A 12,530-nucleotide genomic window follows, 5' to 3' on the forward strand; every position below is an offset into this window, starting at 1 on the left:
ATGGCTGATTTAGAACAACACTTCCTCAGCGCTTGTCCCCTAGTGCCTCTCCTCTACTTACACTACATTGATGACATCTTCAAGGGCCTCCTTCCCATGGGTCCCTATGATGAAGAATTCCACCTGGATTTTAACAATTTCCACCCCACCACCAACCTCAGCCTGGACCAATCCACATAAGAGATCCACTTCATGGACACCTCAGTGCAAAAAAGTGGTGGTCACAAACACCACCCTATACCGGAAACCTACTGACCGCTATTCTTACCTACGTGCCTCCAGCTTCCATCCAGGACGCACACAATCCATTGTTTACAGCCAAGCCCTAAGATACAACCACATTTGCTCCAATCCCTCAGACAGACACAAACATCTACAAAATCTCTATCAAGCATTCTTAAAACTGCAATACCCACCTGGGGAAGTGAGGAAAGATTGACAGAGCGAGATGGGTACCCAGAAGTCACCTACTACAGGACAGGCCCAACAAGGAAAATAACAGAACACCACTGGCCATCACGTACAGCCCCCAGCTAAAACCTCTCCAGTGCATCATCAACAATCTACAACCTATCCTCCAACCTGAAGCAAATACTCACCAGCAACTACACACCACACCACAGAAACACTAACCCAGGAACCAATCCCTGTAAAAAACCCAATTGCCTTCTCTGTCCCCGTATCTACTCTAGCAACATCATAGGACCCAACCACGCCATCAGAGGCTCATTCACCTGCAGATCTACTAATGTGATATATACCATCATGTGCCAGCAATTCCCCTCTGCCATGTACATTGGCCAAACTGGACAGTCTCTACGTAAAAGGATAAATTGTCACAAATCCGACATCGGGAATGGTAATATACAAAAGCCATTAGGAGAACACTTCAATCTCCCTGGACACTCAACAACAGATTTAAAAGTAGCCATTCTTCAACAGAAAAAACCTTCAAAAACAGACAAAGAGAAACTGCAGAACTACAATTCATTTGCAAACTTAACACCATCAATTTGGGCTTGAATAGGGACCGGGAATGGCTGGCTCACTACAAAAGCAGTTTTCCCTCAATTGGCATTGACACCGCCTCAACAATTATTGGGAGTTGACCACATCCCCCCTGACTGAATTGGCCTTCTACATTGCTTCTCCACTTTTAAGGTAATTCCCTTCTCTTCAAGTGCCAATATATATTTATGCCTGTATCTGTAATTTTCACTCCATGCAACTGAAGCTTATGCCCAAATAAATCTGTTAGTCTTTAAGGTGCCACTGGACTTCTCGTTGTTTTTACTGACTAAAATTCCTAAAAGGTAAATGTGGAGACACATTGGAATGCATTTACATAAAAATTAAACAAAGCTAACAAGGGGAGAAACCAGCATGACGTAGTCAGTAAAATGCATAGCATCTCTTCCCAACAGGAGAAAAGGAACTTTATAGACCACTAACCCTCTGAAATGTATTCTCAGATAAAAGAGAGGGGTGGGGTGGCTGAACCTCAGATGATAAACAATTAAATCAACTGATATTGTACAAATATTACTGTATTATAGAGGTCTATCAGATAAGGTTTTTCATAAAATTCTGACATATTGGTGATTAATACTGTTGTGAAATGTATGCATTAACACTATATGAGGAATTATAGGTACTCACTGATATTATGCTTTAAAGTCAGTGACTAAACGCTGGGAGAAACAGGTTCTCTCTGTGATGCTCTGTACCTCAAGGGAACACCCTACACCCCCATGTTCATCTTTATAAAAGGACTGTGTGGTATCCAAGGCAAAGTTTGTCATGTTGGATGTCTTTGGAAGGCTTATAATGCATGGACCATGGTTGTTATAGTGATGTTATAGTAATTGTTACAGTAATGTAATAGTAAAGTTATAGGTTATAATTTCATGTATATAGTTATGAGGCTGAAAATGTATCCTCATGGCTTAAAGCAAGCCCATGCAAAAACACTCCAAGAACTGAGAGGCAGTTCACATCTCGTCAGGGCATGGATGGGACAAACCCAGCCCAGCCTCACAAGAACAATGGACACTGGCTTAGGCAGCAACAAAAGAATCTGTTAGACCCTCAAGGGAGTCACCCCCTTCCTTTGGTCAGTTTGGGACTGTGATGAGTAATGCTCACCTGACTCTGAAGGTTGGGGGGGGAGCAAAGCCAAGAGGAAAGAAAGGACATGATTAAAGGGAGAGACATTTTGCCATGCTCTCTCTCTTCCACCTACATCTACAGACACCACTACCAACATGCTACTGAAACGCTGATCAAAGGGGAGAGCCTGACTGAAAAGTAACCTGCCAGCCTGTGGTGAGAAGCATCTAAGTTTAAGGACATTGAAAGTGTTAAGATCAGCTTTGAATGCATTTTGCTTTTATTTCATTTGACCCAATCTGACTTATGCTTGAACTTATAATCACTTAAAATCTATCTTTATAGCTAATAAATCTGTTTGTTTGTTCTACCTGAAGCAATGCGTTTGGTTTGAAGTGTGTCAGCGGCTCCCCTTGGGATAACAAGCCTGCTACGTATCAATTTCTTTGTTAAATTGGGGAACTTACATAAGCTTGCAGCGTCCAGTGGGCATAACTGGATACTGCAAGACAGAGGTTCCTAGGGTTGTTTTTGGGACCGGAGATATGGGCTAGTATTATTTGCTTGCAGGTAGCTGGGAGCAGATTACATGCCGGGGCTGTGCAAAGAACAGCCCAGGAGTGGGGGGTTCTCAGAGCAAGGCTGGCTCCCAGTCAAGGACTGGAGAGACCTAGCAGATCACCAGTTCAGATAACACCAGAGAGGAACGTCACACTCTCCCTGACAGGAGGGAAGGCAGCTATTTACCTGTCTCCAGTGTAAATTAAACAGTGTGGAATCAAAACAATGGAAGCTCCATTTTCACATGAGTCAGCAGGGAGATCAAATCCACAGGAAGGGAAGAACAGCAAGAAGCCTTCTTGGCTCTTGAAACAGAGACAAGGAACTTTGGGGTGATATAAGTGAGTTGTCCTTCATTTGGGGGACTCAAGGGCTCGGAGCTCTTGAAATCACAGAATTCTAGACCCTTCAGCTAAGGGGGTTGAAATCTCTGGGAACTGAGTTTAAGGTGAATAACCTGCATAGGTAAGATTGTAACTTGCTGAAATTCAGTTTTAGTCTTAGCAGCATACTTTTACTTTTGTTTGGAACCCTTTGTCTTTATTCCTTATACTTGATATCATTTCAATTTATGACTTAGTTTAATAAACTGGTTTTACTTTCCTATAAAACCAACTCAGTGCTGTGATTGAAATAAGGGTGTTTATCAAACACCAGTTAAATTAATGAACTGCGGAGTGTTAGAAGAAAGGACAGAAAGGCAAAGAAATATATGTAGGCCTATGCTTCCTGTTTCCTTAGATTCGACCCTCCTTGTCCAGCAACTGTCAAGTGTAATTTTCCCTTAGAGGGTCCCTCCCATCTCGAATAACGAGGAGTCAGTTGGGATAAGGTGAAAAACAAAGTGTATTGAAGAATTTGTGTACAATGGATAGGGCAAAGGAAAGGAGGGAGTAAACAGTCAAAATTATTGAATACAGTGATTCCCAAAATAAACCCCATAAATCGGTAAGTAAACCCCTTAATAGACACCTCCTTCTATAGAAGAAGCTTCAATTGTTGCCTGGGACCTCAATCCTCCAGCTAGTTGAAAGCCATCAGAGGGGAGCTCCAGGGAGTCCCTTGATGTTCCTCTGGGTCTGAAGAAGAGTAGATGGTACATCAGGGGACAGCAGCTGGAGATGGATGATGGTAAATGGGATGTGGCTGTCTGCCTTCTCTTCTCCTTGCAGATGATGGTAAATGCATGTCCTAGTGGAAGCAGAGCTGTGAAAAGAAAACCTTAGCCTCCCTACCACTAGGATGGGTAGGTAAGTGCAAGTCAGACCCACAAACAGTCCCTTACTGTCACTCGGATGGACAGCCCGGGAGCATTGCTCGGGCAGACTTATCTAACCTTTCCCAGGAAACCCTGTAGAAGGAGCAGAAACCCCCTTCTGGGAAACCCCGTGGAGAAGGCGCTAAAAACCAGTTCTATTCCGAAGTTGTTTACCACTTCTGAAGAGAAATAGAAGGTGGGAAAATTGTGATCAGCTGAGTCAAATGGGCACAAACTCCACTTTGGGAACCAATATGGGTTCCTGAAATTATACAAAGCATACAAAATGGACATAACCCAACAAGGGTATTGACTCTTAAAGGAGCAATTGACTTCTGCGAGTGTTCCACGAGAAAGAGCTAGACTCTACAGAGGCTGATGGATTGGGGGAAATTCAAGACTAAGGAGGGCATTAAGGCCACACTGCAAAACATAAATGGGCTGTGAAAGCCAGGCTCTGACCTACATGCTTGTAGGTGGGCTGTTGGTGTCAGGGCTGTGAGCCACAGCACCAAAGGCACCCAGAGTTGCAGGGCAGGCAGTGACAATTCCTTACAGGTCTGGGTTGAAACACCTATTTCTTTAATGAAAATTCCAATGTCCAGGGGTATGCTTGAAAAGGTCTGCACTTCTTCAATGTAGGTTTTCCACTTAACTTGGAAACTGGGAGCCCTAGAAGAGGAATGAATGTGAGGGTTCTCTATTTCTAGCCAGTTTGCACATAGAGGAGAATACTACTCTAGGAAGCTTCCACACCATTATGTAGTACAAGGTAAATTTAGTAACTCTTATTCTCACCCTCAAGAGGCAGGAAGGAAGCAGTGTTTTTCCTCCACAACCTAGATTTCTTACCCACCAATTAAATAAAGTTGCTCAATTCCTCTTCTCCCCCATGTGCCTAATGCAAGGTTCCCCTCATTTCACCACCACCCTCTCATACAGAGTATCCCCAGTTTCCCATGAAGGCCCTATGTCTTCCTTCTGGCTCAAAATCATTCTGAAAACATAACTGCCATTCATTCTTCTGGAGATAGTTGAGATATGTAAAGCACTGCCTCCCTCCAGAGGGGAATGTGATGTCTTCAGTATTTCCAGTGTATACTGACCACAGGAATTAAGTTTGTGTGACTAAGAACTCCAATATCCCTTATACCAGACAGAGACTGACCACTAAGCCACAGGTACAGCCCCTATATCCAACTTTGAAAGAAGGAGTTTCCTGTATGCCCAGATAGAGCAAGAGGTGAGCCTGATCCACAGTTTCAAGGAACCATCCCAAGAAATGGAAAGACAAGACAATACTCACTGAGACTTAGAGGAAAGTTAACAGATTTATTTTTGTGGACCTTTGTAACAGGGCCTTATATCTTGCATCAGATCCTGTGGAGGCCTTAATTTTCCCCAGTCTTGAGGTCTCAAAACTGTTCTAGTTGCGTGTGCAAGTCAAACATTTCATCCCAAGCTCTAGGATATAACAACTCAGTTCAACAAAACCTGAACAGATATCCAGCAACATCATGCTCAGTCTTTCGCTGTTCAATCAGAGGCACTCTTGCATAGCAATATCCTGTCTTCACCCTCACTGGGCTCAGCAGTACATTGCACTTCTCCTGGGCTGAGGGCAACAGGATAGGGACTCCGTCATACACTCACTAAAGTCCCAGCCTGGACCCTTAAACCAGTGCATGTATCAATTCCCTATAGCACCTATCCACACTACTGGTATCATGCTCCTCACAGCAGGTAACACCTGCCAGGCCTTTCCCTCTTGCTGGTATGACGAGCCCTGAATCTGGGTCCTACACTGGATGGGGTGGCCGGCGGACCTGAATAGAACAGCGGCTGGCGGGGCAAACAAGGTGCCTTCACCCTACGATCCCCAGATGGGAGGTGAACTCACACAGATGCCCCACTGAACTCTGGGTCTCCACTGACTAAAGACAACCACTGTTAGTGGGGTGTGGTGGGGGAGCAGAAGGAGCATGCTAAAGGAACTTTTAGTTGTAGATCAAGAACTTGAGGCAAAAACCACTTTCCAATATACTCTGGGAGGGGTGTTTTGCTCACAGTTGAATCCTGCTTGCAGCGTTTTCCCTAATTGTCAGGTGGCTTCCCTCTTTTCATTATACAGACTCTGTGCTTGTCAGGGAAAGTATTGCCTTTTAGAGGTGCCCGGGGTGGTGCATAATTTTCCCAGGTTACTGGGTGGAGGCTTGAGCCAATTCTTTGTTGTATTGTTTAAAAGGAAAGGAGTACTTGTAGAACCTTAGACACTAACAAATTTATTTGAGCATAAGCTTTCGTGCATCCGCTGAAGTGAGCTGTAGCTTATGCTTATGCTCAAATAAATTTGTTAGTGTCTAAGGTGCCAAAAGTACTTCTTTTCTTTTTGCGAATACAGACTAACACGGCTGTTACTCTGAAACCTGTTTAAAAGGAACGCCTTATATTGAACTGGCCCAGGTTGCTACCAACTCCACCCGGCAGAAGGATTACATAAAGACTTTGAATAACTGCCAGTAGTGGTCTGCCAAGCCCTTGATATAACCAGTCTCTGGGTTATAGAAAAGGGTCACAGCTGATTCATATTTGCCCTTCTCAGTAGGGGAGCCAAAACATAGCACTTTGAAGAGTAAAGTTCTGAAACAGTGCCATCTTGTGGTAGTTTTGTTACCTAGCACTGCTCGATGTAATTCCTTAATACCATAGTCCATCGCAGAAAATTCCTCACTCAGTAGAAGATCACTCTTGTCTGAAGTGAAAATCCTCCATAAAAATCAAAGCTTAAGAAGCTTGGTTACAAGTACCGCTCCCTCAATTCACGGAGACATTTTCAGCACTGATGAAAGAATATACATGTTCTTCTGATTGACCATGAGCACTAGACGCATGTGCGCACATGCAGTGGCATCTAAAGTTTGGTGTTTAACAATACTGCCTCAGAGGAGCTGACAAGTAATAAGAACTATTGAGATATATACATACAGTACATTGGCAGCTTGTCCAGCAGCTTTAAAGACAGAAAACCAGTGTTGAGATGACATGATCAGCCCACAATGGGGACCCAGTGAATTACACACACACACACACACACACACACCCCCTCTTGAAAGGATGGAAAAGGAGAAGTGAGACCAAGGAAACCAACACCACCTCATAGTCAGAAAATCCCATACAAAAGAGTCCTTGTTAAAATGAAGCTATTAAACACAAATCAGTAATTTGAGCACCTGAGACTTTTCATGGAAGTTAGGTTTTTTTAAGTGAAAATTCAGGGTGGGGTGTTCAGGAGTGGTGAGACTGGCCTCACTCTGCTCCCATTGAAGACAACATGAAAAAGAGACCCAGAAAACACAGATAAGGAAAAGGGTTAGGGACTTTTTTTAATAGAATATAATGAAAGCTTAGATCTCCAGCACTCGCGTGCTGTATTAACACTGATGGGGGCTGCATCCACATCAGTTTTCCAATTTCAAAAGTGAATAATTTTCAAAATTAGACTTTGAACAACAAAATTAAGGTGCTGGGCAGTTTGTCTTTTAAATCCCCCTGGTTGAGATTAAGTTTTACTTCTCTGGAGCAACTAAAAAACAGAAACACACAGAAGAGTCAATAAAGTTGGAAGACTTCTTGAACTACACTGAACACCTATTTTTAGGTTGTTATAATGCATGAAGCTTCATCGGATTCCCTTAAAGTTTTACAAAAAAAAATAACTTCAACCCCAGATCTGGCCTACCACCTTTGAGGCAAACATAACATTTTGTGCAGGGTGTGGCCCACTGTCCCTCTTTACTGGCAGTTAGAGATCAAGGAGTCTGCTACAGCCTTGGCTAAGAGACACACACCTTTTAGCTTGTGCAGTAGAGGCTCATGCATTAACTCCAGAGGTCCCAGCTTTGATCCCAGCCGATGATGACCGATGATGTTGGCATTACACACATTAATGGAAAGGCAAAAGTTAAAGCCAATAAAAACTCTTTGGAGTATCAGCCATCACTCCAAAGTTGTATATCCATACATTTTTCAACCTACAAGACTGCACCATAACAGTGTGTATCCATCCTTCAAGTCCAGAGCAGAAACTGTATTCATGAGAGCTAGAAGTGTGTATATTGACTTAAGAAATTGTGCTTCTATTTTATTTCAAATATACCACATTCATTCAGTGCCCTGCGTAGAAGGCCAGTTAAAAAGTCTAAATCATTTAACCAGGAAATGCATGAGTAAAATTTCTGCAGCTAGAACTGGTGAGCTAGGGTGAGTTAAAAGAGCAAGTTTTACCACCATCCTTTAGCTTTTGGAATGGGTATTTATTAAAGCAACCCACTAATGTGATACTCAACGGATTCACTGAAGAGTGATGCAGATGGGGCACCATCACTTCCTGAGCAGCCCATTATGGAGGAGTGTGGCTCTGCTATGGTCTGCCTCAGTTTCCCCTTCTTCCTGAGGGGACAATGAGGTCACTTAAACAGCCCAGTCAAGGAGAAGCCAAACAAACACTCTACAGCAGAGTAGCACCCTTTCAGAAAGCCTCCTGAAAGGAGCACTTCTGCAAATGTTCAGAGGCTCTTACCCAGATGAAACATCAAAGTCCCAAACCAAAAGCCACTGGGTTCCAGCACCTCCTTCTGTTGTAAGGCCTCTCTCCCAGGCTTCCCTGCCTGGACAGTTTTTGACTAGCTCAGACTCCCTCGGAGCATCTTCCTCACCCACCCCCAATCCAGGGCATCCTTCCTCTTCCAAAGGTTCCCCTCAGTTAAGCTCTCCTAGCCCTTTTATTCGGCCCAGGTGCTTATTTCTTTATTAGCTCCTTTCCAGGTGTGTAGGCAGTTAACTATCTCCAGGTGGACCTGGGTTGGCTCATTCCCTTCAGTAGAGCCTGTCACAGGTAGGCTGGGCAGCTGAGTCCCTTAAAGGGCCAGCCCTGTGACAGGTAGCTACTAGTTAAAATTCCAGTTACTGCTTTTAATAGGGAGATTCTACAGAAGCACCACGCCCACTGCTACAAACCTTGTGTTTTCTCCTCCAATAATCACTGTTTTGGTACAAAACGAGGAAAGGAAATTGGAACAAAATGATTTTTGCCCAGTTTCTGAAGATGGGGGATTTGCTCTGCTTGTTTATGTAAAACGTAATCTTTCCATTTGATCACCTCATAAAAATGCGACCAAAGCAAGAGCTCTGTGCGTATTTTAAAATCTCAGAATCCGTGTACACCATTACTCGGCTTTTACCGATTGGTTTCCTTTTCATTTTTTATATCCCTTGCCACTTTCCACATCATACCAGCTCTTGTTCTCTTTTTCCATGCCATCGAGCGCCAAGGCTCCCAGTGATGTTTAAGGGCTTGCCTACACTTAAACCGCTGCAGCAGCACAGCTACACCCCTGTAGGGTGTCAGCGAAGACACTACCTATGCCAACGAGAGTGGTTCTCCCATCAGTGTAAGTACTCCACCTCCCTGAGAGACAGTAGCTAGGACAGCAGGAGAATTCTCCCAGCGACCTAGTGCTGTCTACACCAGGGGTTAGGTCAGTTTAACTGTGTCGCTTAGGGATGTGGATTTTTCACACCCCTGAGCAACATAGTTATGAATGAGATGACTTATTTATTCAAAAGAATGTATCAAGCAAATGACCGATCTCACAGCAAAAGCAGCAGATAAATTAAATTATTTTTATATCAAAAGAGCATTTGTTTTTTGTGATGGAGTTCAACGGCTTAGTGTGCCTGTACTATTTTTCCATTTGCTCTAATTTCATGACTTTTTTCATCTAATGAACATGAGAAATAGGGAACCAGGAATTAAAATGTAAATACGCTCAAGTCTATTCATTAAAATTAAGATCAGTGAATATTTTAAAGAATGAGGTACAGGTGCTAGCCGCATACATAGGGTCACAATTTCAAAGGGTCTTCAACTTGCTTTCTAACCTGTTGCTCCCTTCAGCGTTATCTGAAATAAATGTGTGCCTTCAATTCTTTATGCACAATCATTAGCATGCACACCTAGTAAAATTGCAGTGGCATGAATCTTGTAGTTCGATTGCAATATTTTGATAGTTGCACCCACAAACAAGAGCACATGCACAATCACAGGTGCACATTGGGAGGTCATTTTTAAAATTAAGCCCTTAACCAGCTTACTTGATAATATGCAATGCCCATGTCTAGCACTCATTCTTTATTGGGGTGATACACATCTTTTCCCTGTTTCAGGTAAAGCAGAATGCAAGCCTTTTCTATTGTGAAGGAGACAATAAAGCTGTGGGTAATATTTTCAAAAGCAACTAAATCACTTAGGAGCTTAGATCCCATTTTCCAAAGAAACTGGGGCCTGGTCTACACTAGAAAATTAAGTCAGCTTAACTACGTCACTCAGGGATGTGAAAAATCCACACTGCTGAGTGGCGTAGTTAAGCCGACCTAACCCCCAGTGTAGCCAGCACTAGGTCGATGAAAGAATTCTTCCATTGACCTAGCTACTTTCTGTCAGGGAGGTGAATTACCTACACTGACAGGAGCACTCTTCCCATCGGTGTAGGTAGCGTCTACACTGAAGAACTACAATGGTGCAGCTGTGCCACTGTAGCATTTCAAGTGCAGGAGTATTTAGGCCCCTAACTCCCATTGATTTTAACGGAAATTAGGGGCTTAAATACCTTTGAGGATCTGGGCCTTAAGCCACTTTTGAAAACGTGACTTAGGCACTTTTTAAAATTTAATCTACAGTAGCACTGCGATGCCCACTCTCAGCACTGGCATTACAGTCCTGCCATGCTTGCCTGAAACAGATAGCTTTGGAGAGTTGCAAAACTAAAACGGGTTTCAGAGTAGCAGCTGTGTTAGTCTGTATTCACAAAAAGAAAAGGAGGACTTGTGGCACCTTAGAGACTAACCAATTTATTTGAGCATGAGCTTTTGTGAGCTACAGCGTCTCTCTCCTGTGTGGAATGCCTGATGTTTAACAAGGTCTGACCTCCATATGCAACTTTTTCCACAGACTAAACACTTATGGGGTCTCTCTCCTGTGTGGAATGCATGATGTTTCAAAAGAGCTGACCTCCGACTGAAACTTTTCCCACAGTCCAAGCACTTGTGAGGTCTCTCTCCTGTGTGGATTCTCTGATGTTGAATAAGGTCTGACCTCTGTATGAAACTTTTCCCACAGTCGAAGCACTTATGGGGTCTCTCTCCTGTGTGGATTGCCTGATGATTAAAAAGGTCTGACCTCTGTATGAAACTTTTCCCATAGTCCAAGCACTTATGGAGTCTCTCTCCTGTGTGGCTTAGCTGATGTCTAATTAGTATGCATCCGATGAAGTGAGCTGTAGCTCACGAAAGCTTATGCTCAAATAAATTGGTTAGTCTCTAAGGTGCCACAAGTACTCCTTTTCTTAAAACTAAAACGATTCCTAAGCCCCGCCCCTTTGACACTTCTACACCCTTTTGTGACCACACCAGTAATAATCACACATTTAAGCTGTTTTCAATAGGTTATTCACAGCAACACTAGACCAAATGCTGCTTTCATTTATACCTGTGAAACCCTAATGAAATCAGCATGGCTGCATGGATATAATTGAGCACAATTTGGCTCACTGTCCATTAGTGATGATCAAGTGATGAGTCTCAATTAAACTTGTACATAAGTATGACAGAAACTGTGTTTCCTCAATGGATACCGATTGAACTTATCTACAAGTTTTCCCAATATGCTTATTATCACATGGAGTAATAGTAAAAGTTAGTATGTCTGAAACTACTGTAAGGTCATGGTGACATGCATATAGCAATATTTGTCCTTAAATTTGAGGCATCTTATTCTACACACACATACAAACTCTTTCAATACTAGCCCCAAATAAATTAGCTTACAATAGTTCTACAGTAGTTTTTTGAAGAATTGCTATCGGATTCTGAAGGGCTCTGTGGATATGTGTGACCCTGAAGCAACTGCAGGATCATATTATATGTAGCTGTTTGGCTGTAGGTTTTTGTTTTCTTCACCAGCTATCCATTGGCAATTCAGGTTTATCAGATAGGCTTTCTAGTAGTAATAATATTAAGGCGCCCTGAAACATTGGGGAATTATGTAAACGCTACAGGTAAATTTTACAAAGGACCAAGCAATTTGAATAGCGTACACCTTATCTTCACAAATTCATTGTCCATTTTGTTGTAGTTTTCTAATTGTCTGAACAACTATCTGAAATGACTGAGATACCAGAATTTATGTCCATGATATGTTGAGCTGTGCACTGTGAGGAAGGCAGAACGTTTCAGTAATATTTTTATTAATCATATGTCTGAATCAAGGTACCTACTTTTTACTGCTACCCATTATGGGGAAAGGCTTATTCTTCTCCCCAGGACAAGGGAGGTAAGAGCTAGGGGTTTGAGTCACTAAACTGTCTCACTTGGAACCAGACAGTTTAAAAAGAACTGGCTGGAATCTATGTACATGAATGAAAGACCCTGTGTTGACAATGGAAGAGCCAAGTTCCAGGCCATTCATACTTAACCACTGGGACAGCCAAGAGAAGAGCAGGCTACTTCCTCCAATGCTCTATAGGGAAGCAGAGTGAAAAGATCA

This window comes from Lepidochelys olivacea (assembly GCF_965140295.1).
Source record: "Lepidochelys olivacea isolate rLepOli2 genome assembly, chromosome: 2".
In the NCBI taxonomy this organism is placed as follows: Eukaryota; Metazoa; Chordata; order Testudines; family Cheloniidae; genus Lepidochelys; species Lepidochelys olivacea.